The 11,210-nt window shown below is 34.7% G+C and overlaps 1 pseudogene; it reads right to left on the bottom strand.

Moving 5' to 3' along the window:
• Window positions 1-526: 526 nt before the first annotated feature.
• LOC140514658 (poly(A) polymerase alpha-like) lies at window positions 527-2,901 on the bottom strand (annotated as a pseudogene).
• Window positions 2,902-11,210: the final 8,309 nt, after the last annotated feature.

The following is an 11,210-nucleotide window of genomic DNA, read 5'->3' on the forward strand; positions in this document are numbered from 1 at the left end:
GTACCCATATCCTTTCCCTCAAGTACAATTAACTGGATAACTGCTGAACAGTTACCAAGTTCATAAAATAATGATGAAGAAACTTCAGAAAAAAATAATGCATCAAGCTAAAGATCTAAAAACTTTCTATTTCTAATAAAAATACATTAAAGTATATTATCAATATAAGAAATTCTTATGCCAGTTTGTGTTGCAAAGTTTTCAGACAATGCATCAAATAGAAATCCAAACATGTTAAATGTGGATATAAATATGACTTGACGCTTTTCCTCTTTCTTTTCTTTTCAAGGAAATAATCCTTTGAAATAGTTCAACAGTTGCTGACACATTACTGATAATATTCCTGACTTCTCATGCTAACCTGGATGTCTAATCAAGTTCTGATTAGCCCAGTAAAGAAGCTTCACCAAATAAACCTAAATCCACTTTCAGTCATGTCTAGTCTTGCACCCTCCATTCTTCTTTTAGCATTAGAAGACAACAGGTTGAGTTGGCAGATAATGTTTATGGACCCCTGAGGTTGTTTTTACCAGTTCAGCCTCAGTTTTATTGAATTTTTGATAACAGGGATAGGACTGGCAGGGACATCTCAAAGTTCTGTACTGGATGTTTTCTTAGTTTCCCATTTACCACTTTTAGTCAAATTCTGTTTTGGTTTTCTTGGGACTCTTGTCTTTATGAGGTGAAGACTTTCTTTTGGCTCCTACTACAGAATTGGGTACTTTTGTTGCTGAAGGTCTTGGTTTTTGGTTTAGCAGATGTGTTGAGGAAACAATTCTGGAGACTTTGGTGGTGGTGAAATGGCTAGTTCTGTAGCAGTTTGAGGAATGCTTTCACTAGAAGCAACCCCCTGAGCTTTCACTGGAATTTGCTTGTAGCACAGAAACCTCAGTTACTTGAATTTGCTTGTAGCACAGAAACCTCAGTTACTTGAATACTGGTCACAGATTCTGCTGTTATAGCTAGAGCAGGACTGTTTTTGCCCTGAGAACTGCCAGAACTATTCAATAGACTGGTCTTTCTTTATAGCACTTCTTTATAGTAGGAGAAAGCACAGACATGCTGTCATCACTATCCATAGACAAGTCTAGACTGCTGTCATTCAGAGCTGTCAGTTCAACTCTGATGAATACTTTTTCTTTTTTTAAAGTTGGAGTTGATGAAGTTGCCTTACTTTTACATGCATTGCAGTGATTTTCATATCTATCTCATGCATCTTGCTGTTTATTGCTTGCCTATAAATTGCATCCATGAAAGACTGAATGCCATATGAAAAGTAAAGGCCGAGGTTTTCAGAATTTCGTTTTGTTTGTTTGATTTTTCTAAACACATCCAATCACTCACATTCTATGAAATTCTTCATTGACAGGATTTTCCTTGGGTGCTGTAAATGACTGAGGATTCGCATGAGCCTTTGCAATAAATTCATTCTCCGAACTTCCAATCAAGATTCATATTTTTGATTCTACCAAGCCTACCTACTCTAGTTGTTGCTTTTCTGATAGTGTGCTATCTAGAAGAAAAATATAATGCTTGTACTTTTGAAAGAACTTGGGAGTTCCACAGCATTTGAACCACTCTGCCTTACTCAACAAAATTTCCTTTGTGAGAGCAAGAATTTGTTTAAACTCCTCAACCATGGTTACCCATGTAGAAATGGACATGTGTGTAGAATTTTGTTGTGGGTATGCTGGTGTAATTATAGGAATAAGATGGTACCCATGACTGGGGTTTACCCATGGGTCCCATATAAGCATATTAAGATGTCATTCTGTAGGCTGTTTCAATAGAACTGGATTTAGCCATTGACATTTAGAAAACACAAAGAAAAAATATATGAAAGAGTGGATGCTATTGCATTTGGATAAAGCCACTAGTATAGCACAGGAAGCACTATCAAGGATACCTAATATATTGGAATAGATATTTAGCCCAAAGTTTGATAGCTCTGAAGTTAATCTGAAGTTGTCAATGTTTGGTACTACTGGTAAAATTTTGTCAGTTACCCTGCATCTAATATCTAAATGTTTTAGTAGACTGTCATCATATAGGTCCAAATCTTCAGGAATAGTCTGCAGTGCTAATCTGGCAAACAAAATATCAGTCTCTATGCCATCAAAACTTAGTTTCAGAACTGATAGAAATGCCTCTTCAACAACCCTTCTTCCTGTCGCTTCAAATTTTTTTTTATAGAATGAGGTGAAAAATTCACTTTGATCAGCTAGTCTTGGTACAACACACATGCACCAATATCATCACCTTTTTTTTTAACTACTAATCTGTAGAATTCAAATATATTTTTTTGCCTTGAACATTTTCAGTTGCAGATTGTGGAAGATTTCTTACTTTCACTGATTTCCTGTATCCATTCTTTTACCAAGTTATTTAATATTCCCAAAATTAATATCCATTTGAGGTAAAAGCTCTTGGGACTATAACTGATATTGTTTAGAGTTTTGAATTCTGATATAGTGGTCTGATGGATGATTATGTCAGTAACGCACCACTGGAGAGATAAGCCACAAGCTATTCAGAGAGAATGTGATCCTGAACTGTTATAAGTGGAGGTCTGTATATCTGTTGCAGTCCCTCTTCCTCTTTGAAAACCCCAAAGGGCTTTAGGGTTTCAATATTTCTGTGTGAGTCTGTCTCTTTGGGGACCACTAAACTGATGAGAGAGTTAAGGCCATAACGTTTCTGTGGCAATTGTATTTGTTGTGATGTTTGGGTTGAAATTGGAAACACATCATCCCTCCAGCCAGCACCACCTACACCCTTCCCCCTCAGCCTCCAGCCCCCACTGCAGCCCACCTTGGGTATGATCTGCTGAGATGGAGGTTGCCTGATTCCAGCCCCACTCCTTTCCCACACCTCTTGCATTAAGTGCTGCTTCCTCTTCATCCTAACATGCAGTAGTTCACTTTATATAATACTGACATGTTTTCATAGCATGTAACACTCATTTTCTCATTTGAGTCTCAGAACTCATCTGCTCTTGTGATGTGGATATCATTGTGTTCATTTTGCACTGAGGGAACAGAGATTCCATGAAATTATTTCTCCAAGAGTAACAATAATGATAGTCATTTATTTTTTTTTCATTTTGTTGTGATTGGCTCTTTCTCATTTTTTATTTGTTCATTTTTCCTTTCCTTTATTTTATGATTAAATTAACTATTTATCTATTGTGTTTTTTTTCCCCAGGAAACATTTTATTGATTCATTTTTGTTTTGAATTTTACATTTTTATCCTTTGATTTTATAATTATTCCTTTGTGATTATTTTAATTAAATTTTGTTTTCTAATTTTAAACTATATTCAACTAAATGATATTCTTTGTTTTTAGTGTAAGTTTTCAGAATTATTAAGTTGCCTCTAAGGACCACTCTGGCTGTATCTCATAAATTTTGATAGCTTATATTACTACTGTCATTATCTTTAATGGATTTTTTAGTGTTTCTATAATTTGATCTTTGACTCAAGTATTATTTAGGAAATAATTTTTAGTTTTTGTTTAAATTTGTACTTTTAAAATCAAATTTTCCTTATTGATTATATTATTGTGTCAACAGAAACAATGTTTAAACTTTCTGCCTTATAGAATATGATTATATTTCTTCCTGAATTTTCCTTACAATGTCTTCACTTTGATCTTCTCCACTCTTGCTAGATGCTAGCATTCCGCCTGTGGCTTTCCCATGCTCCTGTAATATGAATCTTTTTTTCTTATCTACCTCTTTGAAAACAGAGACTCTTCTTTATTTCTTTCCTTCTCCTCCTTCTCCTTCTCCTTCTCCTTCTCCTTTTCCTTCTCCTCCTCCTCCTCCTCCTCCTCCTCCTCCTCCTCCTCCTCCTTCTTCTTCCTTCTTATTCTTCTTCTTCCTTCTTCTTCCTTCTTCTTCTTCTTCTTCTTCTTCTTCTTCTTCTTCTTCTTCTTCTTCTTCTTCATTTAATGCCAGAACATAATAAGCCTCTAAAACATTCTGTCTTCCTATCTATTTGAACTGTTATTTTTTGGTTATTCTAGGAGAACAACTCCAACATTGGAGGGGGGGGGAAGAGAGAGAGATAGAGAAAGAGAAAGAGAGGGAGAGGGAGATAGAGAGAATATTAAACTGTTTTTCAGTATTTAAGATCTCCATGAAATATTATCTCACTTTAAATCTAAAAGGAAACATCAATGGTTTGTCTGGTTGCAGAATTCTTGGGCCAAGGTTTGCTGCTCAGCCTACCAATGAATGAGCCCAAGGCTTCAATTAAAGGGTAATACCATTAGACCAATACTACTGTTGAGATACCTCTCTGCACTTGTCTACATCTAATCAAATATTTCAGGAGTAGAGTGCTAACTGGAAAAGACAAGGAGTAAGCTAGGGAACTAAACTGCATCTGTATAGTGTTAGTTTTCTGAGGTATAGTACAAGCCCTATGTTCTTATCCAGGGTGGGTAGAGAAGAAGTCTATCCATCTGAATCTATTTATCAATCTATTGATCGATCTATCTATCTATCTATCTATCTATCTATCTATCTATCTATCATCTGTCTATTTCTCATCCCTCTGCATTCATCATTTGCTTCTTTCATAAAATGTGTAAATAGCAATGATGTAATATTTTTTGATGTTGTGTTCTGCTCCCTTTGTATTTCCATGAAATCCATCATTTCTGTTTGTTGTGTTCTGCTTATGTCTGTAACTTCCTTTTAATTTCTCTTTGTGATCTGTTCTATTTATCATTAGAGTAGTTGTATTGTCTTCCTGTTGAAATAATCTTGCATTACAGTTAAATTGTCCTTTAATAGTTTAGTTTTTATTCCATTAAATGCACATATGAATACACACTCACACCAACACCCACACATATGTTTGATTTTTTTGTTTTATTTTTTTTGCTAAATATGCCTTAAGGGTGAAATAGTGTTATAACTGTCTTTTTTAATCTCCCTTAGTAACTTCATCTTGTATTTAACTTTGAAAACATTATTGCAGCAATAGATATTCAGGACTAGAACAAGCAAAGTAGATTTTATTCTGCACTTTCACTCAAAATTACTAATTTATTCATTTAACAAACATTTATTAAGTACCAACCATTGTAGTAGGTGCTACAGGTACAAAGGCAAAGATGACACAACTATTGACCTCAAAGAATCTATAGTCTAATTCTTGAAGGAAAGCATCATGCACATGTAGAATTAAATGCAAAAATAAATACAAAGGCATTTTTAGGGGAGAGTACAAGCAACTGGCATAATCCAGATAGATTTGCAGCACATTTGAAAATAACACTTGAAGTGATCAGCTCTTCAAAGGAACCTTAGAGTTTCCAAGAATCAGAGGTGAGGAGAGGGTTCATTCCAGGTGTGGGGCACACATATTACAAAGGATAGACAGAAGAATGTCACTTAAGGGCAATTAGTAGGCAAATTTGACTGGCACATGAAGGGGATTCCTGTATAATAGAGCTGAAAAGTTGATAAAGCAGATTGGGAAAGAACTTTAAATGAGAATTAGGTGAATTAGGTAAATTTTTATGTCCTTTAGTCCAAAAGGAGCCATTAGAGCAGGTCTCCACAACATATGGCTGTAGGCCACTTGCAGCTTCTAGAGGATTTCAGGCAACTGTCATGTGACCTGGGGCAACCAACCATCAGCAGCCCTGCTAGAATTACTTGGCATGATGAGATTGGCATGATGAGAAGTGTGACTGAGAAATAGAACTGGGTAGAGCATGGACTGGAAAAGGTAATGATACTTTAGAGAAACCAATAAGCCACAAGTTATTGTAGTGGTCCAGGCAAGAGGTGATAAGTACCTGAAATAGTTGAGTGACTGTATGAGACGATAAATTGTGGAAGTAGCATCATCAAGACTTGTTAACTAATATGTTTTTACGTCTTTGGTGCTTTTCCTCTGGGTGAATAATATTTAGCTATGTACTTTAAAATCTTTTTCATAATTTTTCCCTTTTCATAAGGGAGTTATTGTTGATCTGTGCTTTTCTTTAACTATAATTTGTAATAGCATGTACTTCATCAGCAGCATAAGTTTTTCACCTTATTTCACTATTATTAAGTCAATACAATCTCCTCATATAAAGACACAAATACATACTTTCACTCTCCTCACATTATGTTGTATGGAGAATGCTATAACATTAAACATAATTCCAAAGTTTCTATTATTTCTAGTGGAAGATTTTTACTGCATCAACTTCCCTGCCCTTTACCCAGTCACAGAAAAGGCTTTCATTTTGTGTATCCATTCTTTTCCACCATTTTTTGTTCAGATGTAACGTCCCCTCTCAATATGTTTGCCTTTCTTCTCAACTGCTCTCCTACTTCAGCTCCCCAAAAGAACTCATGATTTATTATTTGTTTCCATTCTATGGGACACAAAGATATTTGCTTATCAAAATTGAAAACCTACAAATCTTGAAATCCTTCAAAATGAGACATTAAAAGAAACAAAATCCCAAACATCATCCTTTCTGGACACAAAATTTTGCTTATAACTTAAGTCAACCAAATCCATTCAATGAGTTGACTTGCTTTTTAAGAAAAAAAATTCTAGATTAATTTGTATATCTGAGGCCCGCAGAAATTTAGGTTCTTTTTGTCTCAAATAGTAGTTTTCTTTATTGATTCTTCTCCCTTTTAGAGAATCAAATTTTCATTAAAAGAAGTCAGTAATTTACAGCTGTTCTTCTTTTGCAGAGGTAATATCTGATACTCAGAAGGAGTGGGGAACTTGCAGCCTGGAGGTCACATTTGGCATCTTAGTCCTTGGGTAAGACTCTTTAAATGAAACCAAACTTCACAGAACAAATCCCCTTAATAAATGTATTTGTTCTGTAAAACTTGGAGTCATTCAAAAAACCCCATGTGGCCTTGAGGCCACAGGTTCCCCACCTCTGCAATATCTAGTTTGGGTGAGAAGTGTTATACTTCCTCATTCATTTTCAGGTTAAGACCATGTTGATAAGTTTCATAAAATGTCACACATGTATGTGATACATAGACATGTAACATGCATATAAAACACATGTATACCCATGTTTACTTGCTCTTGTTACATGTAGTCTACCCTGGCCAAGGTCAATATTTAAGTCTTAGCTTCAAAATACAAACACCATGCAAACAACTGATGATTTCCAAATCTGCTCTTCTCTTTGGAAATCCCTAACTACCCTCAATAAGTATCAGTCATATACATAGGGTCTGAAATTAAAATGAAGTAATGAAAACTTTAAAAATATATAATAAATTCATGGAAAGTGTCCAAATCAATAAATAAAACAAATTATATATCCTTAAATGCTACTATGGAAAAAATAAAATTAATGAATTGAGTTTGCAGTTAAAAAATTTAGAAAATGAACAAATTAAAGCAAAAACAAAGTAGAAAATAATTAAAATAAATGAAAAGAATAATCAATAAAGCAGAAATTTTAAAAAATAATTTTAATGATACAAAGAGCTGATTTTTAAAGAGGCATATAAAATTGATTAGCAATTATCAAATTTATTCAAAAACAGAAGAAAAGAAAGCTAAACTAACAAAGCCACATATGAGAATGGGGGAACACATCAAAGTTATTTAAAAAAAAACCTAACAAAAGCAATTTCCCACACCTTAATGCCAAAATACTTATGAAATAAAAGAACTGAATGAGCACTTACAAATATATTTTAAAAATTACAATTGTTAAGATAGAAAAGAAATAATAACCCTAACCCTAAATAACCCAATCTCAGAAGAAGAAATTAAACATATATTTAATGAGAGCTGTTATATAAAAAGGAAATGGGACCAGTTATTTTCAATCCTTTTTAGTTGTGTCTGACTCTTCATCATCCAATTTGTAGTTTTCTTGGCAAAGACACTGGAGTGGTTTGTTGTTTCCTTCTCCTGATCATTTTATAGATGAGAAACTGAGGCAAACTGGCTTAAGTGACTTGCCCATGGCCATACTGTTAGTGTCCAAGTACGAATTTGAACTCATGATGATTCCTGATTCCAAATCTAGTGCTCCTTCTGCTATGCTACCTAGCTTTCTCCAGGACCGGGTATATTTTAAGGTAAATTTCATCAGATGTAAAAAATAAATCAGTCTTCTACCTTATGTATGTAAGCATATATTGAAATAAATATAATACACTGTAAATATGTATAATTGTGCTATCATAATAGGAATAAGGGTGCTAAAGCTCTAAATGAACTGAGATTGACTAAGAAAGCTAAATTCTCAAATTGCTTTTTTTTTTCTTTTTAAATATATTTTTTGGGGAAAATGAGGATCAAAGAAGGAAAGGGGTGTTTACCAGGACAATTGACTGTGATTATTGACAACAGAGAGAATCCAACCATATCATTTGTAATTGTGTTTCTTTTTTCTGTCAAAAAATGACACTTACTTTAAAATGTCAAAATAAAAAATGGCTAACAGGGATCTGATACCCAAGATGTATAAGAAAATAGTAAGAAAGCACTTAGTTGCTTTTGATGAATTTAAGCCCCTAGGCCATGGGAATAATTTCTTTCACTCCAAAAAAACAACTTGGCAATGTTAATGCTCAGCCATGCTCAATAGTATTTGAAATATTATGAGAAATGGGAGTGGTGTGATAATTTTGAAGAAGAACAAATGTCCTAATTCTCAGAAATGGGAAGAGGAAAACAGTGCCCGCAACAAAGATTATAAGGCAGTTTGACTATAGTCCTAGGAAAAATTACAGAATACATCCTGTAAAAGATGTGAATTGCTAAAGATGGAAATGATGAATACAAAGAGCCATCGTAGTCATCAAAAATAGATCATGCCAGACTAAACATTTTTTGACAGGGAATAGATGAGAATAAATTGACTAAAGGAATAGTCATTAAAGGTTTAATATCAACATGGCAAAATGACTCTAATATAGTATCTCAGATTTCTCGGTTTGATGCTATATTGTTTACCATTTTTTTGCCAATTCATTAGTCATTTTGCTCATCAAACTGCAGATGACAGTAAGCTGGAAGTGATGACTGATTCACTGTATATTATAGTCAGAATCCAAAAAAAAGTATTAAAGTAGAGTAATTATGTCATACTCACATAGCAATTAATTCCTCAGGCAGCATATGAACTTAGAAAACCACAAATTACCATTACCTATGTTATATTGTATTTTTTAATACATTACCTAATTCATTTTAATCTGGTACCTACTAAAGAACTGCTAGTGGGCCACCAGATTGACACCTCTGAAGAAGACTGGGCTGAATCTAATAAATAATCTCCTTCCAGTCTTCATCGGGAGTATTTTTTTTTTCACTTCTGGATATCACAGTTGCAAAGGACATTGATAAACTGAAAAGCAACCAGAGAAATTGTGAAAGGTATTGTGAAAGGTCATAAGTTCATTTTGTATGAAAACTGGTTAATAAAACATGAGTGTTTAGCATGGAAAACAAACTGAGATGCTGATTACATAAGGGGGAAAAAAAACAACCAAATAAACATAAGAACAATCTCAACATTTTTCATCCAAAATCTACTTTCTTCTAACTTTCCAAACTAAGAATACTGAGATGGTTGGTAGGAAGAATCTGTGACACCAGGGTGGAACCCTGTACAGAAGCCACAAATGTGGCAGCAGCAACAGTAGAGACAGTAGTTTCAGAGCCTCTCAGTCAGAAATGATAAGGAGATTTGACAATTGGTCAGAAATAGATCCCAGGGGATTCTTTGCTGGCATTGATCGGCAAATCTATTGTATATATGCAATTTGGGATTGTAATTTCAGGGCAGGTAGGAGGGCAGGCATTGGTCAAAAGGGACCAGAGTCCCTGTTCATAGTTCCAAGGCAGAGAGAGTGCTAGTGCATATGTTTTCTTGGAAACAAGGGTTCTTCCTTGATAAAGACCAAGATTGTAGTCCAGAAGAGCAGTGATCACAACTCTCCCAGGATCTCATACCTTTGAAGAGTAAAAAGGACCTGCAGACCATCAGAACTAGCTCTGTAAACAGTGGTATGAAAAAGCTTGAAGCTTGGTTCAGTGCCTCCACACCCACAGACAAGTAGAGTCCAAATTTAATATAAAATTCAAAGTCAAGAAACAGATTGAAAACAAGAAAGAGAACTTGACCATAAAAAGTTACTATGATGGTAGGGAAAACCAAGACAAAAACTCAGAAGACCACATGGAAACAGCTACAAGCAAAGTCTCAAGGAAAAATGCTAATTGGACCCAAATCCAACAGGAATTCCTAGAAGAGTTAAAGAAAGTGATAAAAGTGGTAGAAAAAAATTGGGAAAATAAATGAATATTATGCAAGAAAATTATTAAAAGCTAATGAATAGTTTGCTAAGACGAGGCTTAAAAATACTAAAGAAATAACAGATTGCATACTGTCTTGGGGGGAAAAGGATGGAGGTAGAGAAATTTAAAACTCAAAAGTGTGTGGAACTGATTGTTGAAAATTAAAAATAAATTAATTTTTGAAAAAAGAAAAGAATGCTATAAAAACATAATTGGTCTAATGGCAAAAGGCATACAAAATTCATTGAAGAAAATAATTCCATGAAAATTAGAATTGGGTGATAAAAGCTAATGACACCCTGAGATATCAAGAAACAATAAAACAGAAGGAGCAGAGCCAAGATGGCAGAGTAAAAACAGGGACTTATTTGAGTTTTCCCAAATTCCCCTCCAAATAACTTTAAAATAATAGCAAAAAGCAAAGACAATAAAAGGATGAAGTGAAACAATTTTATAGTCTTATGACTTAAAAAGTATATAGGAAAGGTCTCTCTCACTGGAGTGAGAGTACAGCAAAGTGCAGTGCAGGCTACTCTCACCAAGCCAGCAACAGGTTTTGAGGGGAACTGAATCGGTAGCAATAGCTTCAAGAGCTCTCATCCTATAGATGGTGAAGGGGTAAGACAACTAGTCAGAAAGAGATTAGAGTTGACCCTTTGCTAGCACGGGGTGCAGAAGTCTATTGCATTGTCTATACTTGTTTTTGGATCATAGTCCTAGGAAAAGGAAGACCACTCCTACACCAGAGTGTGCAACTGCAAGGGAGTACAGACCTGACCACAATTCGAGGGTAGAAAAGAATGCTTGTGGTCACTCACAGACCAGAGCACAGGCCAGGAGAGCAGTGACCACATCTTTCTTTTTGTCATATTACTTTGGAAGGACTAAAATCTTACAGATC

This window comes from Notamacropus eugenii, chromosome 7, assembly GCF_028372415.1.
Source record: "Notamacropus eugenii isolate mMacEug1 chromosome 7, mMacEug1.pri_v2, whole genome shotgun sequence".
Classification (NCBI taxonomy): domain Eukaryota; kingdom Metazoa; phylum Chordata; class Mammalia; order Diprotodontia; family Macropodidae; genus Notamacropus; species Notamacropus eugenii.